We start from the raw sequence: 1,189 nt of genomic DNA on the forward strand, positions 1-1,189 counted from the left end.
GGAAACTATGGAAATGGAGATGAGGCTCTGTCTCATAAAATGACCCACAGTTACTAATGTGGACTTTGGGCTTTTTACTTTTTACAAGTCCAAGTATTAATCCCTGACACACACACACACAGACACACACATATACACACACACACACACACACGCACACACAGGGACTTTCCCAGTCAGAGGTAATGAATATGTTTAAGATCTGAGTCTGCCATTACAGCCGCATCCTCAGATGACCTCATCAGACAAATGGGAATGTGTGTGTATGTGTGACTATGCATAATTGCCTGTGTGTGTGTGTGTGTGTGTGTGTGCCTCTGTGAATATGTGTAAGTGCCTCTGTTTGTGTGTTCTGGGTTTTCCGTGTGTGTGCAGGTGATGTGAGTGGTGTGTGTGTGTGTGTGCAGGTGATGTGAGGGTTTTCTGTGTGTGTGCAGGTGATGTGAGTGGTGTGTGTGTGTGTGTGTGTGTGTGTGCAGGTGATGTGAGTGGTGTGTGTTTGGTGGGAACTGGATGTAGTGCTTGTTTATCTCGCTCGTATTTGCATGAGAATACCCCGGCCAATCACAGCACACTTTTATCTCAATGGGCTTCTGCACTGAAGCGTTTGTGCTGAATGCACTGAAACATTTAACCTCCGTCTGTGGTAATGGAACACTGAAGAGTGTGTGTGTGTGTGTGTGTTTGTGTGTGTGTGTGTGTATGTGTGTGTGTGTGTGTGTGTGTGTTTGTGTCTGTGTGTGTGTGTGTGTGTGTGTGTGTTTGTGTGTGTGTGTGTGTGTCTGTGTCTGTGTGTGTGTGTGTGTGTGTGTGGGAGGGGCGGGGGGCTGTTAGTTTGGGTGAGTGGATGTGTATAACAGCCAATGTAAAGCCTGTGACTGTAGCTGTCTCCACTGCAGTATTCTAGTTTAGCCCCTCTCTCTTTCACACACACATACACACACACACACACACGCACACACACACACACACACACACACACACACACACACACACACACACACAATTATTTGTCTCCTCATCTCTGCCATATTCCCCCCACCTCTATGTGATTTAAACACCATTAACTCAGGGGGCAGTGCAGTCTGTGTGTGTGTGTCTACAGTATGTGTTTGTGGGTGTGTATGAGAAAGACAGACAAAGTGACAGTGTTTGTGTGAGTGTGTCTATGTGTGTGTGTGTGGGTGCA

Source organism: Sprattus sprattus, assembly GCF_963457725.1.
Source record: "Sprattus sprattus genome assembly, chromosome: 1".
NCBI lineage: Eukaryota > Metazoa > Chordata > Actinopteri > Clupeiformes > Clupeidae > Sprattus > Sprattus sprattus.